Source organism: Muntiacus reevesi, chromosome 20 (assembly GCF_963930625.1).
Source record: "Muntiacus reevesi chromosome 20, mMunRee1.1, whole genome shotgun sequence".
In the NCBI taxonomy this organism is placed as follows: domain Eukaryota; kingdom Metazoa; phylum Chordata; class Mammalia; order Artiodactyla; family Cervidae; genus Muntiacus; species Muntiacus reevesi.
Window position 1 is genome coordinate 37,621,736 of NC_089268.1, and position 12,586 is coordinate 37,634,321.

The window sequence follows — 12,586 nt, forward strand, 5'->3', positions numbered from 1 at the left end:
TCTGGCCTAGTTTCCTTTAAAGCATTTGAAAATGTAAGACATGGCCTCTACCCATGAGAAATTTATAATCTAGTTGCCAAGACATAATTAAGCACACACACAAGGCGGTATATAATCCCGTGCTTGACAAGAACATTATTCATATGTTTCATGGGAACATTTAGCAATTAAGTGGATTCCTCTTTACTCCTTCTCCTTGATCTTTCATATCTGACCACATCCTCTATCAGAGAAGTGCAACAAAGAAACAGAAAGTCGGCAGAAAGCAGAGATTACCACCAACTCCCTACCAGTCTTCCCAGTCTCTCCCTTACTAGGGATTTTGGAGAAGATGCAATTTTAATTTACCTAAGAGGAAACAAAGTTATTCTTGCCTGTAACATACATCCTAACAATTAACATGGTTTTCCTATAAGTGATGATTTTAAGAAAAGACACACTACTACCGGTTTTGTGCTGAAGGTGGAGGTTGTTTCTCTGTGCCTTCTCCAGTGCTGTTGTGTCCTTCTTAGGATACGCTGGTGACCAGAAATAACTCCTTCTGGTCATTGTGCTGCTGCTGCCATCCTCTCTTCACCCTAGTTCTCTTCCTCGATGACACTGCATTTTCCTGAACTACATGGTCACCAAGTGTTATGGGTTTTGCCTGAAAGGGATAGCTGCCAGTGATTTGTGCATCTCTTTGCTGGGATCATAGTCATCAAAAGCAACCTCCCACTGGGGAGAAGGCTAATTTCAAGTTATCATTTTCATAGATTGCATAATTGATCAGTTCCAGAAAGTCGATTAGAAAATAAGAAGGTTCATTAACACAGGTGAGTGAGCAATTAGTTATGAATACTTGGGCTTGAGTCCTTGTCTCTTCTATTAAAATGAAAGTAGCCAGGGAGATTCTCACATTGACCCTTATCAATAATTTATACCTGGTAATGGGAATGTTTAGCATATTCTTTCCTGCAAGTGGTTTGACTGAGAGGTGGAGGAGTTTGGGAGCAATGAGCAGGTCAGGCAGAGAGGAAACGGGGAAGGTAACTGCCAGAAGAGGCAAACTTGACTTCACGACCTTCTCCAGGTCTGGGCTGGACCTTGAATTTATGTATAAAAATGGCCTTGACTGAGTCAAGCCACGATGTGTGTGTATTTTCATTACGATGTATTTTTCTCAACTGCCATGGAAAGGCGTGAGAAATACAACATGAAAATATTCAATAATTCAGTATTTCTAAGTGTCTGGACTCCTGAGCATATTAAATAGTAATTGTTCAGCAGGAAGGGAAAGGAAATGGGTAAGAGGCTTTATGAGCATGTAAGTACAATGAATCAGTTGTTTTGAGAGGTTCATTTCTCACAACAGTTAGACACTGTGCTCCTCTAGCTTACAGATGACCAATGAGAGGGTCAGACAGACGAGGAAATGCGCCCAACGTTTCACAGCTGGTAAAAGGGAAAATGCACTTTTCAAGCTAGGTTCACCTAACCTTCAGATTACTTGCTCTTTCTCCTATTTGTTACGCTGCCCAGATGTTTTGCCAAATTTAGACTACAGAAATGGGGAAAAAATTATGTTCGCTAAAGGATGGGCATTTAAAAAGCTTTGGGTTGTGGTTGCCTGGGTTGAAATGTTAAATAATGGTTTTCTCCAAACTCACACACCCCCTGATAACATTGGTTACTATGCCTGAGCGACTGACTTTGGAGAAACTGTTTTCTTTTGCATGACAAAATCGAGATGGCAATAAAGTATCTACATAGATCTTCTGGGGTTAAGGGCATCAAGCATCATTTGAAATAAAAATATGGTCTTAGTAACACATTTGAAAGTGAATTGCTTTGCTAATGTTAAAGGGAGAGAGAGGAAAATGAATAAAACAGCAAGAATGAAACTGAAATGAGGCTGAAAGGAGGGAGGAGGATCTGTGAGGAGAACAGGGCACACTGGTATGTTACATGGAGCTCTTCTAGGAATGTTTATAAACAATAGATGTGGAATGAAAAGCTGAATAGCTGTGATATTAAGACTTTCCATTCTTAGGAAAAATAGGGACAGCTTGACCTATATATTATTTGATTCTGACAAGCGACTTCCTATCTGGTCTAACCTTTCTATTAACCGTGCAAGAAGCTTTCCTTTCAGTATTTTTTCTGCCATCTGAAAAAAATGAGCTTTAACAGCCATCATGCCGTCATTATGTCCTGTGAATAGATTCTTTTAATAAAGAATTCTAGTGAAATTACTGCTTAGGAAAAGAAAACCAGTTCACAGTTTTATATGTGTCTTATTTTTTAAAAAACCCTACATCATAAAATGAAGACTCTTTCAAAAGATAAATATCCCATATATTTAGAAGACTTCAGTCAATTTACCATTTCAAGACTTTTTCATGCTTAAACTACCTTTTGAAAATAGTTTGAAAATAGGTAACAGATTGAAAAAGAAGGTAAGTTAAGAGTAGTTCCTTTCTTTAATAATATAAATCTACCTGTGGCAGTGAAGGTCAAGTGCAGGTTGTAAATAATTGAAATAACTCATAACTAATACACAGGTTGACCAAGTATTATCGAAAACAGCTAGCTTTTTTTTTTTTTAATAGCAAGAATGGGTATTTTCAGCATGAAACTAAATAATTACAGCAAACTAGGTTACCTATGACATGTAGAGTTCTACAGAGCCAATGTTCTTTCCCTATCGTAAATGAGCCTTGATGACCTTTTGTTCACATTAATGCTGACAAACTCTGCATAATGCATGACTGTCCCATCCTCTAGCTCCTCCCAGTAGAGTTTTCTGCTTTTATTCCAGTCAGCGCACTTACTCCATGTCTACAGATGTGGCGCAGGGCACACATTAGTCAGGGGTCGGGGTGAGGGGTGGAAATGGCAGACATCAGTCTGGACTATCAATAACCTTGGAGACCTTGGAGAAGATACAAGGGCAAATAATCTATTGTGGTAGAGAAGAGACGGCTAGGAAGCAATCCCTCAGTATTATCTTTATGATTTGAGACAGCATCAAAAGACATAATACATGAGAGTATTTCCTCATCAAGGAAAAAGCACTGGGAAGTTACCTGCACAGGCACATGCTGGTTCTTCGGTTACAGTTTAAGCTGGATGTAGAAACCCACAGAGGTGCACTGGGACCATCACCCTCTTGGTGAATGAATACAAGGGCCATGACAATTTTAGGCAAACTTCTAAATGTGAGTCTTAGGGGGGAAATGTGGGTAATTTTAGGACTTAGGAGAATGAAGAATACATTGACCTGAATCAAATAATGAATGAGCCTTGATCTCCACAACTGTCTTCATATGTGAAGCTGGTAAAGAGTTCCTTGTGCTTTCAAAGTTTCCTAGGATGTGATTCCTTTGAACTGTATCTGTAGCTTGCTATGAACAATGTAACTATAACAGAGTCACTGGTAACAGTGGTGTGAGTGGCACTAGGTGTGGATGTTAGAATTAAAATTAGCTGCTCACCTCTCTCCTCCTCACCACGTGTTGAGACCTTGGCCTACATGATTCTTTGTTTCCAGTGCCTTGCTTACAGCGACTGAATAAACAAATGCAAATTTTATAAAATTTCATATAATGATTTCTGAGTCCCGAGTTAAATGGGGACAAAGCTGGCATCAGGGCAAGACTTACTGTTTACAGACAATAAAATCCGCCCTGGGATATCAGGCTCACTGCACAGAGGCACCTGATTTCATCCAAAGTCAGAGCAAACACAAACTCCAGCCTTGAACGGAATTCATTTTTTCCTGATTTGCAGAACCATACACGTTCCTCCAACAAGCTGGCAACATGAAAAAGTGCCTAAAACTCAACAACAAGTAAACGTTTATATATTCATGATAATGCCAAATCAGGATAGTGTAGATTCATTAAAAAGTCACAGATTTAAAAGTCACTTGTGTTCTTGTATTCACTATTTGAAAGAGGTTTATTTGGCACTCTGGGACTTTATCGCCTTTTGAATCAAAGTCTAACGATGAGTCACGGAGGAAGGGGAAAGCTGTCTAGTTTGTAACTTGTCCATCTGTTCGTGCCCTCTCTCTGCGTGGTCCCGGTTCTCCGAAAGAGAAGTGAAGCACTGGGCTTAGAAAGCTGTCTTTCTGGCATTGCCTTCCTGAACCAATGAAATGTTTTGCTCAGAAGCCCTACCGTTTCAGTCCTGTCCAGGCTTCAGGATGAATGTCCTTCATTTTAAAGAAGCACGGTCCAGTGGTTTAGATGTTGCTTGAAGAAGGAGTTAAATTAAGTTTTATTTCACTAGCATATGGTCCTTTACAGGAAAAGAAAAGTTTTCAACCTCTGCTGTAAACTCTAAAGGGATTTTATACAAGAGGAGGAACCCAGGCACCAGGAAACACATGTGTTCATCATTTCACTGGTTTTTAAATTTACTGTGATGTAGGATGGGTATGTATCACTGTGCAAACTCTCTCTCATGAATATAACAGATGAAATCCAGGGAAGTTTCATCGACACAAATTACAACACATATATTTCTCATGTATTTAAAAGTTAACACGTGCACATTATACCATCTGACCCTCACAAACCATGTTTAATAAATCAAGTTTGAATTTAAGATATTTCTTTTTTAGATAAAAAGCTCAGTGAGACTGTTATGTATGAGAAGGATGATTATATATTTTCTACTTTCTAGTTTTTCAATGCAGTGTTTTTAGTAGTTGAGTGTATTTTTAAAAATCAATTAATAGAATGAATTAAGAAATAATGGGATGTAAATTACTGGAAATAGGCTGGCCAGTTTGAACTCACTTTCAATACTGTTCAGCTAGCCGAATGGCACTGCCAAGGTATGAATCCTGCCTTCCTTTAGCAAAATCAGACTTTTTCACAAATTCTTAGAACTACATCGGTGTTCTCATGGTCATAGATCTGTTTATCACAGATTTTCTACTCTCTAGTTTTTCAATGCAGTGTTCTTGGCAGTTGAGTGTATCTTTTGAAATCAATTAATGGGATGAATTAAGTAATAATGGGATGTAAACTGCTGGAAGAAATAGCTTAAAAGAGCTTTAAAATAAGAAACAGATGAGATGAATATTTTATGTTACTGTTTTAAGTCTTAAAAACTATTTTTTTCTAGCTTTATAGATAATGTTACCTTAATATCATAAACCCTTTGGATGTCCATTTGGACCCATGGATTACATTTTATACAATTTCTATTGGTATTGCTCATAGTGCTCATGTGACACATTAAACCTCAATGAAATGACATTTCAAACAGAAACTGTAGTTTATGTCTTTCTCAACAAAAAAACACAGTATCAGCCTTGTGTCCCATGTATTCTTCCAGGACTGAGCCCTGTTAAGAGTTGGGGTTGTATTTTGTAAACAACCCAAGTTGTATGCAAGGTTAAAGTGAAGCTTTAACCTTCACTCTTTCTTTAGGAGTAGGATTCATTAAAATACATCCTTAGAATTTAAGGCACACATTAAGAAGATGTAACCACTAAGGAATACGGTGCTGTTAGGATAAAATGTAATTAATAAAACACAAAATGTGTTTTAAAGTTATGGTTTTAATTTGCTACCTTAAGAAATATGCTCTTGTAACTGTGTACAAGGGAACTTCCCAAGAGAATTTAAATCCTCTTTTACCCTTCCTCCTCGAGGCGCTGAAATGATTATGATTAATGCACACTAAATCTCTCTTCACTGGCAAGGGCCTAGCAAATTTCTAAAACCAAATTTAAGCTACTGAGAAGTATGATAGTCTGGAATCTGGAACAACTTCCTCAGACTTGAGAATCTCTATCCTCTCTCTTCTTCCCTTGGATGTTATGACACAGCAGGAGACAGAATGTGTCAAAGGTGGGCCCAGCCGGAGGCAGCACAAAAGAGCGGGCCACATACAATCCCAGCGATCCCAGCAGATGGATGACCTACATTGGATGCAAGCAGTTCACAGGAGAAAAAGCGAATCTGTGCTGCAGCCTGCATTTAACCTGCATTTTAAGAAGCAGTTAGAGAGATATACAAAGTAAATATGGGCAAGATAAGTATTATAAGCACGCAGTGCTCTAAATTCATAGGCGACATCAGCAAAACATATATATGTTCATGTAAATGTGCACATGGCCTTCTTTCTCTTAACTCCTCAATCTTCACAAACAAATGTACTAGTGGGAGGTTAGCACAAGTAAAAACAGCATTAATGGGTCGCATATTAATATTTATGCTTTACTATATAAAGACCTTGCATACATTATGACTCTGTTTTGCAAGCTGAATGAATAACTAATGTTACATTATGTATGGGTACATATTAAACAGACGTGTCTACACTTTCTTAGTTCAGAATATGATTAATGCAGCCTATCAGAAGCCAGATGGTGCAGAACTAGAACCATCAATCAAAATGAAAAGACCACTGCGTGCTCTCCACAATGAGGTTCTCACAAATGGAGATGCTGTTCACAGACCCTAACTGGTAATAGGCAGAAAATGCCAAGAACATAGCTGCACTGTCCCACTGGGATAAAAAGTCGCAGCTCAGGCTTGGCGGGATACAAAATCTGGCGTGGGCATTTGTCGCTGGAGCCCTTGAGCCTCAGAGCTGGGAAAACCCCAACAACCAGTCTGTCCTTAAGATTAGCAAAAAAGAAATTCAGAAGTTTTTCATTATTTTAATAATGTTAGCACTGACGACAGCATCTGTCAAACAGCATCCATTCCCCATTTGGTCTGGGATGGGACGGTGCCACGCGACGGCACAGTGGCTGCCACCGTCCGCCTGACACGCGAGCTGGCGTCTTGCTTCTCTCGCACAGGCTTTATTACAGATAGCCCCAAATGCTTTAGTGTTACTGTGCAGCCTTTCTCCGTGGATCTATGGGAAACAATTTTAGTCTCTGTTATGCTTAATACTAATGACTATTTTGGGGGCAGTTGTAGGCAGAAAGGTGGTCGAAAGATGTTTCCTGTTCCTTTAATAGCTTTACATAAAAATAACTACAGAAACACAAGGTGCTTTGTTTTTGTAAATGGATCATGTGTGCTTAGAAAATGTTAAATAATCCCCATGCACTGCAGGACTAGGAAAAAAAATTTAAAGCAAATATATATAATAGCCACTGAAATACCATCTCGGAATTCTAATTTTCTAGAATTTAGAGGAGGTAGACAGATGTGCAGGCAAGAAGAAAATTCCAGGAAATGTATGCTCCTTCCAGAAGAGTTATGCAGCAAAATGAGATATTTAAATTTGTTGAAAACCACAAATTTAAAAGGCTAATGGAAATAAAAATATTTGGAAAACTTAAATGTGTTATATTATGACCTTCATAGCCTGACATGTGAGATAATTTGGAAAGAGAACAGCCTACTTTAACGTTTGTAGCAATAATGGAAAAAGAAGTGATTATGCATATTTACATAATTAAGACCCTGAACAGAATTGCAGTACTTAGGAGATTTTTTAATTTTTTATTTTGTTGCTTTAAACCAGGACTAACATGCAAAGTTATGTAAAATTCTGTTACCATCTTTCCCTTAATAATATGACCATTTCTTACAGTGTTATAAATTCTGTGTAAATAATAGTTATCAGCTGGGTATTATTCCACTGCACTTATATATTATGATTTATTTAGATAATTAATTTCCTTAATGGCAAACATTTGAGTTTTTTTTCTCTCTCTTTCCTATTATCATTAATAATACAGTGAACATTTTTGTGAAAAGTGGTGTGTCTGTCTTAAGAAATATTTCTTTGGAATAGATTTTCAGAAGCAGAATTGCTGAGCTAAATGATACCAATTTTAGGGCTCTAAAATTTATATTCTCATTCAGCACTTGGTAGTCTGTATTTAAAAGTCTTCATAATTTTATGGTTGAAAATAACACTTTATTATAATTTAAATTTGTACTACTTTAATTACTGGCTAGGTTAAGAATTGTTCTGTGGTTAAATAACCACATTTCCTTTTTAAAGTCTTATTGATGTCTTAGAAAATGTGTCACTCTTATCTACTCATAAAATGAATCAAAGATACTCCTTGGAATACTGAATTTGTCTAATTCTTTGAAATCAGTTGAGATTACTTGAAGATAATAAGCTCTCAAGTTTATGTATTTATTATCTATTATTATTTTAGTATAAACTAAATATTCCCTTATTTAAAAATAAATATTTTTCACTAATTTGGACCTTGCATACATTATGACTGTTTTGCAGGCTGAATTAGTAACTAATGTAACACTATGTGTGAGTACATGTTAAACAGAGGTGTCTATACTTTCTTAGTTCAGGATATGACTAATGCAGTAGCAAGTCTCCCTGGAAACTACCTCAAATCAATGAAACTTTAATGTAAAGAACTAAACAGTCTGAACTGATCAAAAACATTTTAGAGTAGCCATCTAGTTTTCATTAAAATTTTTCAGTGTCAGGAAAGTTGAACATTTACCTTTCTGAGTAATTCCCTCCCAAGTAATGTTTCTCTGTTTGACGTCTACTAAAACTTGAATATTGGGTGGTTTGTCAAGCTCCTTTTGACTTATTTATGGTGCCTTTCTCTTCTATACAGAACAGCATGGACCACACCAAAGTAATGAAGATGCATGGTAATAGCTGAATGGAAGATAGTTGTGACCTTTTTTAAGGTTAACTTATGCATATAGTGAATAAATTGTTCTCCATTAGGAAAAAAAAAGAAAATAGGTGTGATCAACACATGCAACATCACACCATCAAAAAGGCCAACAAGAAAGTGGAAATTAAACTGATACAGAAACGGTATATCCTTCTAGAACTACATGTTATTGAGATACACGCTCTCAAAGACAGTGTCTGTCCTCCATTGGTAGTTCCAAAATTCAGTAGTGTTTATATTTAAAGCAGATAATACAGATAGAAAAAACCAGAGTCTGAAAAATCTAGAGGCATCCAAATTTTCTCCAGCCCAGTCAAAGACTTCTGAAAGGAAAGGAATATTTACTCCTTTTACTCCTCTTAGAGAAATCATATTATATAAAAGGTAGACAATTCAGAAGCGCCGATACCTAACATTGCATCATACTGAATATGCCATTTTGAAACTGCTTTTTGAACTCTGTACAGTCATAAGTGCAACTTTGTAAAGTTAGGTAGTCTTTGAGAACACACTCTTTTTCAGTCCACTGTGGCAGGTAGCTATTGCAGAGGGCAAACCAGGGGGAAGAGAACTGATAGCTTATAACAGAGAAATCAAGTTTACTTCTAAGTGGCAGGTCCTTGCTGTCTTGGCACTGGTGATTTCTGTTACACCGTCCTCTCTCAGCCCTAACCACTGTATTCCTTGGGCTATGGAGAGGTCTGCCAGGGAACCGAAGGCTTACCAACTAGCTTGGCCAATTCTGTGACCTTCTACCAGAAGAAAAGCCAAGAAGGCCACCACAGTTGCTTCCTTCCATACAAATCCCAAAGAGGCCTAGGTAACCCGAGAACAGTAGGTGTGTTGTGATACTGTACCACTAAAACTGATAAAAGGCTAAGTCACCTGCAAAGTCATATTCACACATCAACTGCACATCGACCTGAAGGGCTTAAACTGTTAAGTCCAGTTTGCTACAATGTGGAGTTCACTGAAGGTCTGAATTCCAGAGTAATTAGAAATAAGGAAGCTCTTATTCTGTAGAATGCAAATATTGAAAATCAGTAATCGCTACAAACAAAAGTATACAATGATGCCCCCAAATCTCCAAAGCATCTTGAGGTGAGGTGAAAGGCCTCTCAGACTAGGAATTGGCAAATCTCTCTGTAAGGTGTGGTTTTATCATTAATTAGCTAACTGCCAGGGCACGTAACCCCTGTGGGCCACAGTTTCCATATCTAAATTAAAAAGAAAGAAAAAAAGAAGGAACTGATTATTAATTTGACCTTAACAATTCCTCTCAGTGCTAACATTAATGCTTCTAAATATATACCCTATTACTTGGACTATTTAAGGGATAAAGGTAAAAACCATCTACTGCCAATGTATTAGCATGTAAAATAATCTAACTAATCTTATTTTGGATTATATCTACAGTTATCAGTACAATTTAGTTTTTTCTCCTTGTTCTTTTTTGGGGGTGGGGTGGGGGAAATGGTAAACTAGAGTTAGCATCCTGCAAGACAATACTGATTATACAGAGGAATGGCTGGACCACAACAACTAGGCTGTGATATGCTAATATGGCAACACACATCTAAGCAGCATTCTAAGGCAGGTACTGTCAGTGAAAGCGTGAATTATGAAGTCTACTTTGGGTTCACACATGTTAGTTAGCTCTTTGGCCCTTCACAGCACAGACTTTTCACTGTTATTCTATCCCGGAGTGCCTCAGTGCTATATTAAAATGACTTACTTCAAAAATATACATATAACAGAAACTATCAGTTTACAGAGAGAATTGAACAATTATTTTCACTTCTCTCCTTTAGATTTCAAGTTGGTTAGATTTTTATCTAATTGAAGGGCCCTGGTGATACTTTCTAGTATCCAATCACATGGATGCTTTAACTGCCATAAAATTACCTCACTGCTGATATTCTTTAGAAGATATCTAATTATAGCAATACAAGTTTACTGGTAGATTTATTTTTTAATGTTTATTAAGCACAACATTTGCAGCACTCTATCAGTCTCTTCAACATACATTCTCTTTTTTATTTCTTGTAATAATCCCATGGGGGTAGGTATTATTTTTTAATCTCCATTACAGAGATGAGAAAGTTGAGGCTCAGAAAAGTTTAGCAAACTGCTTATGTCACACAGCTAATAAATGGCCTATTAAAACCCAGGCTTCAGTGTTCTCTTTTGAAAACTGTCCAAAATAGTTTGAAAGCTTACTGGGTTTTATAAATTTGATGGTACAATAGCCCATTATGCTGTTCAATGCCCCTTAACAGGAAGATTGATGGGGTATATTCTATTTAGAGATTTGCCCTAAGAAAAGGTTGTCACTCCTCCTGAGTGATATACTTTCCGTTATTACAAAATGAAAGCTGTGCATTTAGCTGTTTATCTATTTGCCTTTGCTTCCCAGAAGCCCAGGCTCTTATTCTCAACTGGAGCAATGACTCAGACTTTATGGGCAAACAACACAACTCTTCTTATTCTGTTCTAAAATGTATTACGTACTTTTATATAAGCCATGCTGAAGCTTCAGATAAAGCCAAAAAATAAAAACAAAACAGGCTTTAAGTAATGAAGGCAATGCGTCAGTAAAAGAGAATAATATTTTAATTATAAATGATACTTTCTTTGGTCAGGTAAATTCAACCTGATGAAACAGTGAAATAAATAACAATTAACTTTGTTTTTTATTATATGCTTTAACATGTATCACCTCATTTGATACAATAACTCTATGAGATAAATAAGACAAGTATTGCTTGTATCTACATCTAGCAGTTAACAAAAATAGTGATCAGACAAAATAATGTATCCAACATCAGGTGATGAAGCACTGATTTGAAGTGGGTTCTTCAGATTGAGGGCATGAAGAGAAGGGGATGACAGAGGATGAGATGGATGGATGAGAGGATGAGAGGATGAGAAGATGAGTTGGATGACATCACCAACTCAATGAACATGAGTTTGAGCAAGCTCTGGGAGATGGCTAAGGACAGGGAAGCCTGGCGTGCTGCAGTCCATAGGGCTGCAAAGAGTCAGACATGACTGACTGACTGAACAACAATAACTTCAGACTCTATTTTACCACAATTCTAATATTTAGTGGAGCAATTTTATTATTTGTAAAAAAAATTAAACTCATAAATTCAAATGACAGAGAGTGATTTCCTATATTGCTTATAAAACAGAGCATATTATAACTATGTTTTGGCATTCACTTCACTAGAAAATCAAAATGGTCCAATATGACCCAGCAATTTTACTATATCCACATGCATGAAACTTCAAATTAAATATACATTACTCAAATGTGGATGAAATCCTTATAGACAGACTATATTATGATAATGTAGGGACTGTGAACATTTGTTGTTTGCCCTAGCTGCATTCATTCCTTACTCCTTGGGGAATTCATTGCCCCTTCATCTCTCATGCTGCAGCCAATGTGGTCTGAGTGAGTTAGCAACATCCCTTGCCTCCCGGGGTGAGAATGCTGACTGGCTTCAGTCAATAAGCACACTGACTCCCAAGTCAGGGAAGTACGTGCAATTCAAACTGATCAGGTTTGGTGGAACTTCAGCTGGATGTTTCAGGACAGTGGCTTTCTCTCTTCCTTACATTAGGTGGTGTGAGGAGGGGGCCTGCCACAGCCACTTTGCTCACTCCAAGGCGGGGAGCTTGAGGATGGCTGATACGTCAAACCCTGCCAAGTGACAGAGCAGAGATTGCTACTGGTGACTCCGTGTGAGTTCTGAATCAAACCTGGCTTAATGCAAAAATCTACCTTGACAGTTCAATTAAGGAAGCCGATAAATTATACATATAAATTGTCTCTTCGTTTAAGTCAGCATGAGTTGAGTTATTCACATTACTTTAAATAAAATATCCAATAAGTCAATTAGGATCCTGAGGGATATGTCACATTATCAAATTAAGCACAATGTGGGT

The 12,586-nt window shown here is 37.3% G+C and overlaps 1 protein-coding gene across 4 annotated transcripts in view; it reads right to left on the bottom strand.

Annotated features, from left to right (window-relative positions):
* Nucleotides 1–12,586, bottom strand: part of CDKAL1 (CDK5 regulatory subunit associated protein 1 like 1) — a 576,202-nt gene that overhangs the window by 78,904 nt on the left and 484,712 nt on the right. The gene's annotated exons all lie outside the window — the stretch shown is intronic.